General features: G+C 32.4%; 1 long non-coding RNA gene and 1 pseudogene across 1 annotated transcript in view; both read right to left on the bottom strand.

Annotated features, from left to right (window-relative positions):
- LOC111743678 overlaps nt 1–6760 on the bottom strand; it is a 502800-nt gene that overhangs the window by 221164 nt on the left and 274876 nt on the right. The window contains exon 6 of the long non-coding RNA XR_002781828.1: nt 3701–3791. This is a non-coding gene — a long non-coding RNA (uncharacterized LOC111743678). The remainder of the gene's footprint in view (nt 1–3700; nt 3792–6760) is intronic.
- LOC111744047 lies at nt 2366–2476 on the bottom strand (annotated as a pseudogene).

Raw genomic sequence — 6760 nt, 5'->3', positions numbered from 1 at the left:
GCAAGATGATATCCAGAGAGAAACAACATGTTACTAGATCAGGTACTCAGAAGTTTCTACATGCATTCTCTTCATTCATTTTCAAGTTAGGTTCTTCTCAGACGGTACTTATTAATCATTCAATTAAATATGAATATTTTTAGCCAATGATTTATTGAACAACTATTATATGCCAGTCACTGTGTCCAATGCTGGGCATTCAATTATGGACATGTCACATAAAGATCCTGTGTCATGCAGAAACTGTCAGGCACATAGTGGTTGCTCAATAAATGTTAGTTTTACATTACTTCCATATCTGGTGGGTATAAACAAAGAGGTTATTGAGAATGAAGAAGAGATTTGTGTGATAGAAAAAATTGGCCAGAGAGTGGACAAAAAATTTTTTCATTGCTGTGACAAATTCTTGTACTCCAAAATATACCAGAAATGATAAAACAATTTTCTACTGAATGAATTCCCAAGCTTCAGTAGCCAAAAGGCAAAGGCTGGGAGTTGACAATTCACTCCAGGGATAAGACAAGTAACAGAAATAAAAGAAATAAAATAAACCTTGACAATTATTTAGCCTTGTTAATAAGCAAAAATGTGAATATATGCATATATATGCATATATGCAAATATATGTGTCTATATATTTGTGTGTTACATATACATACGAATTAAATGAAAAACTAATAGCAAATAAATTAGCAGATGGAAATAACTCAATATCTGAAAAGATGTGGCGAAACAGATATATTTTAATAGTGCTGACACACTTAGAGCATAACTTTTCCAGAGAGAAATTTTAAAATGTATTACTATATTGAAATGGCTACCACATGACTTGATAATATAATTGTCTTCTATTGCCTCACAACAATATTTCTATACATTTAACAACTTAAAAAAAAAAAAACACATAGTGCATCACAGTTTCTGTGGGTTAGGTGTCTGGATGTGACTTAACTGGATTGTCTCTAAAGTCCCACAAATCTGCAATTAAAGTGTCAGCCTGACTGGGATCTATTTGAAGCTAATTCACTTCCAACCTCACTTGAGTTGTTGGCACATTTTTTTTTTTTTTTTGGCTGTGATGCTAAGGGCATCAGTTCCTTGCTGGCTATTGACCAGAGGCTTCTCGCACCTGCTAGAGGCCGCCCAATGTTCCTGGCCACTTGGAGCTCCCCAAAGCAGTAGATTGCTTACTCAAAGTTAGCAAGGTCTTGAGACTGGTGAGATGGGCCTTACAGTCTTATGTAATATAATCATGCACATATAATCACATACATTGTCACCTTTGCCATATTCTATTGTTTAAAAGCAAGAAACAGGCCACCACCACACTTAAAGGGAAGGAATTACACAAGGCTATGAATAACAGAAGGTGAGAACGGGGGACCACCTCAAGATTCTGTCTGCTACAACCATATCGAGGAGTACATCCTAAGGAAGTAATCTAACAACAGCAAAAAAACAGTTTAGACAACATTGTTTACTGGTGTACTGTACGTTATTTCTGATCATTTGGAGCAGTTTCAATTCACGAATAAGTGAGGGCAAGAGCAGGAGAGGATATGAATGGCTGCACTCCAGTAAATTAATCTAATTATATATTATTTACATTAGACATGAAAAGTAAGAGGTTTACACACATATAATTGGGAAAATAACTAAAAGAGGCAACAAGAAAGGGGAAATGAAGCTAGAGTAACAAATATGTGATCATAGCAACTAGACAAAAATTTACCTGCATAAATATTTAGAATAGGAGAGATTAGAATATTTGTGATTCATGTATGGTCATATTTGTAAAAGCATCTATTCTCTACTATTCTTTCAAAAATCAAAAAAAAAAGTTATTTATAAGAACATGAGATTATTAAAAAATAGAAACAAAAAAATTAAAGAAAATATTTTTAAGAGCTCTATGGTATGGTTTTTTTTTAAATGCTCTCAAAATTGATAAATTCTAATTTGGAATAAAAGAGAAAACAAAAATACATATTATTAAGAATGAGAAAGAAGGCATAATAATTTATTCAAAAAAGTTTAAAATATTTAAATACAAATACTGTGAGCAAAACTTGGGCAATTAACTGTAATATTTGATGGAAAAAAAGATAATTACCTAGCAAAGTAGAAATTATTAAAATTGATCTCAGAGAAAGTAGAGAAGTTAAACAAATAACTAGAGAAAAGATAGAATGAATTAAATATTTTATCATTTATAAAGGTTCATTAATAGATGACTTTTATATAATCTTTAACTAACACGTCATCAAGGGTTATTAAAAATTTTACAGATTATAAAAGATTGAAAGCCCCTCATTCCACTTTATTTATTTATTTGTTTGTTTGTTTGTTTGTTTATTTTTTAAGCCTACTGCACCTGGTCTTCCTAGGTGGTCTCCCATCCAAGTACCACCCAGGCCTGACCCTGCTTAGTTTCCGAGATCAGATGGGATCGGCCACGTTCAGGGTGGCAACTTCATTCTACCTTTAGAAGCTACTGAAATCTTAATATCTAAATTTGTCAAGATTAAAAAAAGACTTCAAAAACTTCACACCAATCACATCTTGAATCATAATGTATAATTTCTAAATTAAAAATTAGAAATTGGGAAGTTTGTGTACCTTCTGCTCAATTTTGCTGTGAACCTCAAACTGTTCTAAAAATAAAGTCTATTAAAAGGCTAAAAATATTAGAAATTGAATTCTATATTGCAAAATAATAATAATAGAGCATAATAAAATCAAGTTAAATCATTCAAAAACTGCAAAAAAACCTGCAACAATATCCTGTACATAATATGTAATATGTCAAATCAATATATTGAAAAGAAATCAATTATTATAGCAAAATATTTTTTAAATGCATTTGATATAATCAGACATTTTTAGTTAAAAATTCTAAACAAAACAGGAGCAAAACACAAACAAATAGAAAACAGCATACTAAATTATTAGATACAATATAATTTCCATTAAAATTTGGAATAAGACATTATAAGTGTATATTGCTATGGAGACACTAGTTGATACAGTAAGTCAAAAATAAAATTATGTTAAGTTGACATGACCACTCAACAAGAAAATTACCTCTCTTTACAAATGAAATGTTTACATACCCAGTATTGTCAAAAGAATCTAGTTTAAACAAAATAACACACATGCACACAAACACTCACATTCACGCACACAAGATGAATCATTAAAATTAGAAAATGATAAATATTCCAAGTATACTAGTGCTCTTACTTTCAACCAGTTGGAATAAAAAATAAAGAAAAATCTTAACTATAAAATTGATGTTAATGACATAATACAAAAATTTACAAAAATTGTATGACTCTCAGATGAAGAAATTAACAAATACTTACTGAGATACATAATCTAAAACCTGAACAAATGGAATAGCAACCATGTATTTCAATAGGAAAATAATAATCTACAAAAATGTAAGTCCTCCCAAGAGTATACTATTAATAGAATTAGAATATAAACTTATTATTTTAAAACTGGATATGACGATATTGAAGTTCATATGAGAGGATAAATTTCTAATTATGGAAAAAAAATGAAAAGCAATAGTAAAGGGAAATTTGCCTTAGTAGATGTCAAAACTTATGATAAAGCCATTAAAATAAAAATGGTTGACAACTAAATAGGTATAGACAAGTTTATAACGATAACTATTCAAAACAGATCCACTTACCTGAAAGTATGATTCAATATATAATAAGTCATAGCACAATAAGGTAGAAAAATGGGGGTGTGTTTCATAGTCAGCGTAAATGGTTAGTCATCTGGAAGAAGACAAAACACACACCAAATAAAAAAAAATTAATTCCTTACAGAATAAAGTATAATTATTTAACATAAATATAATTATAAATTATGTAAATGCTTATAAATAGAAAGCCAGTGATAAAAGTGATATGCATATATAATTTATAACTGTAATATATTTAAAATAATTTTTAAATAAAACAATATATTAGAAAAAAATGAGGAGCTCTCATGTTGCTTCTTTGGGAAAGAGTAGACCCATCAAAGTGAGAGGAAACCCAGATGTCAAAAAAAATGGACGTAAAAAGAATTTCAAGAACACAGTCATAAAGCAAACTAAAGTATTTGCAACTCATATGGTAGGCAAGTGGTTACTACCTCAAATATATATAAAACTCTTCCACAATGATAAGAAAAAAAATGAAAAATAAGAAAATTACATGAATTGGCATTTCACAGAATAAGAAATCCAAATGACCAATAAATACAAAGACAGTAGGCCTCACTGGCAATTAGAAATTGAACACATGCTGAAAAACCATATTTTACCTATCAAATTATTGTTCTTGAAAAAGTGAAGTAAAATAAAGCCTAGTGCTAATGACAAAATGTGGAGAAATGATCATCCAATTGATTGCTGGTAATAATGTGAGTTGCTACTACATTTTGGAAAACAATGTGGCAATATCTTTAAAAACAGAAGTTCCGTAGCCTTCATATTTTTCACTTTTGTTTTTCAGAATTATAGAACATAAGCTCAGGTATTCAAAGCAATATGTACAAAGATATCTATTGTATTCTTTTCGGAGGGGAGGGTTGGCAAAAAAGCAAACAAGAATAAAGAAAAAAAACTACACTGAAAACAACCCAAATGTTGGTTAATTGAAGGAGTTTAGTGCATGAAATATCATGCGGTATTTAAAAACAATGAGTTAGGCTTGTGTTTATTGACCTAAAGAGAGAGATCCATGTTGTATTATTGAGTAAAGCAAGAGGAAAAGAAACGTGTACATAAAGAAGTGCAGAACCCTTTTATGTGTGCATCTGAGCTACCACAAGCAAGGAGTTGGACCTGGTACCAGACCAACCAGGTGTAAACATTGGTTACTATAGGGTAGGCCACGTGGGGTGGGAGGTTGAATTGCCTCAATAATTGTAAGAAACTCATTTTCTAAAAACTTTTTCAGAAAAGAATAATTTAGAAGGAAAGTATATATTGAGTTTAGAAGAGGCTAAAGTATATATTGGGTTTGCAGATTTGAAAAGTTTGGGACTTATAGCCATGATGAACTGTTGCTATCATTGGTAATCTATTGCTGCTTAGTTCTTAGAATTATATTTTAAAATTAATATAAAAATAAAATGAAATTAACTGAAAATGAAACGGGATGTAAAGGGAGATATTCGAGATAACTGCCTATCCCTTAAATGCTGGTATTCCTCAGCCTTCTGTCCCAAATCCTTTTCTCTTGCCTGGTGATTCATGTAATTGCATTGTTTTAGAGATACCTTGTTACTTTCTGATTCTCCTACAGGACTTAAGGGCCTTATGTGGCCAGAGATGCTGACTTTATTATTTACCCTTCTCTCCCTCAATATAATTAGTAGCTAAAACTAGCAGGGATTCAAAACATACTTGTTGAACTGTGGAAGGAAAGGAAAACAGTGAGGAAGGGTGGAAAGATACAAAATACCTAGCACAGGGCACAGCACACAATTGATCTTTACAGAACGTCATCACCCCGGTTTTTTTTTTTTTCTCACTCCAAAGCCCTGCCCCCATTCCTTTAGCCCTGTGCACTGCTCACTCTCCTGATTCAGATACCATATCCCAGCAACAAAAAACGGTATCCAGTGACTAGGTATCAATTCCTCACCTCCCATGCTTAGCTTCCCTGGCTGCATTTCAGCCCCTGGTGGGAGATCTGAAGCCTTTGGCTCTGCTTGCAGAGTGGCCAAAGAGCACATCTGGATTGAGCATTTCATTTTCAATTCAAACCTGGTTGTATTAACGCTCTGTCATACTTAATATATACTGGGCAACATGTAGCCTGCTAGATTTGGACTCACTGGAAAAAGACAAAGCATGACATTGTCGAGGCCATACCAGCAGGGGGTATCATTCTTTGTAAAGCTATATAATATGTTCCAAATAGATTGCAGCTGTTGATAGGTTTTATTGCATTTGCAGTTAGGGACCTTATTATATTTGTAGAAAAGATTTATTATATTTACTTTTATTACTTTAGCAGCTTGGGATATTTTCATATTTGTCATGAACTTACTCCATTTATGCTCATTGAGTTTATATCTAGAGTTTGCTACATGAGCAGCTATGAATAAGTTCACCTGTTGTCATTATACTTAGTCAATTTTCATTACCACTGCACTAATATTTCTCAGCATTTGCAGGTGCTGCATATTACATTAGTGGTTTGAATATTTTAAAGTCAGCAGTAATGGGGCAGTGCAATCAGCTGAAGAAAGGGCACAACCTATCAGATGCTCAAACTCTTGGCAGATGGCGAGAAATATGCAGAAGTTGGCTGTGATAACGAGGCTCATTTTAGAGAATACGTGTCCAAAGGACTTAAACCGTAGTTTAGCATTCAGGCTCACAAACTCCAAATTGTCTTCATATCTTACTGCTTCAAATTTTCAACATTCTTCCACTGATTAACTAAATGACGATAAGATACAAAGATTGAATTTATGACAAACTTATGTTTTCCAAGTGATTCTTTACCTAAATTATCTCTAGCTTAAGAGGCTAGGACATAGTCATATAAAACAAAGATAGGTGAATATAGGCAGAGTTCATAGCCTCATTCTTAGATTAAGGGCAGAATTTGACAGCTTAGGCACCACTCTAGGCTTTCACCATTTCTAGACACTTCTGTCTATGAATAAATGGAGCAGTTGCTGCAAACCCTGTTGGAAGTTATATGACTCATCATTACTGTTAATGGAACAAGTAAGAGAGGCA

This window comes from Pteropus vampyrus, unplaced genomic scaffold, assembly GCF_000151845.1.
Source record: "Pteropus vampyrus isolate Shadow unplaced genomic scaffold, Pvam_2.0 Scaffold5, whole genome shotgun sequence".
In the NCBI taxonomy this organism is placed as follows: domain Eukaryota; kingdom Metazoa; phylum Chordata; class Mammalia; order Chiroptera; family Pteropodidae; genus Pteropus; species Pteropus vampyrus.
Note: the sequence above shows the minus strand (reverse complement) of the source record. Positions and strands in the feature narration are given on the sequence as shown.